The sequence below is a fragment of the Olea europaea genome, unplaced genomic scaffold (assembly GCF_002742605.1).
Source record: "Olea europaea var. sylvestris unplaced genomic scaffold, O_europaea_v1 scaffold1809, whole genome shotgun sequence".
Lineage (NCBI taxonomy): Eukaryota > Viridiplantae > Streptophyta > Magnoliopsida > Lamiales > Oleaceae > Olea > Olea europaea.
The window spans coordinates 148,029-148,342 of NW_019235840.1; positions in this window are offsets into that span (position 1 = coordinate 148,029).

Genomic DNA, 314 nt, shown 5'->3' on the forward strand with positions numbered 1-314 from the left:
GATTTTGACGGATATTTTTGTCATCCTTAATTAAAAGTTTATTTTTCCAACTTATCTACACGCTTGACTTTGAAACTTTAACAATTTCCCCCTGGTACACTTTCATCATCACAATGCAGAAAAATATATGCCTTTTATTATTTTTATAATGTTCCATTACTTGCTGTCTTGTTGCAAAAATATAAGACTTAGTATTGTATTGAAAACACATGAGTAGAGATGACAAAATAACCTCCCTACCCCGAATGGGCCCAAAAAAATCCGCTCTGACAAGTTGGTGGGCGGGAGTCACCGCCTAGTAAAAAAAATATAAA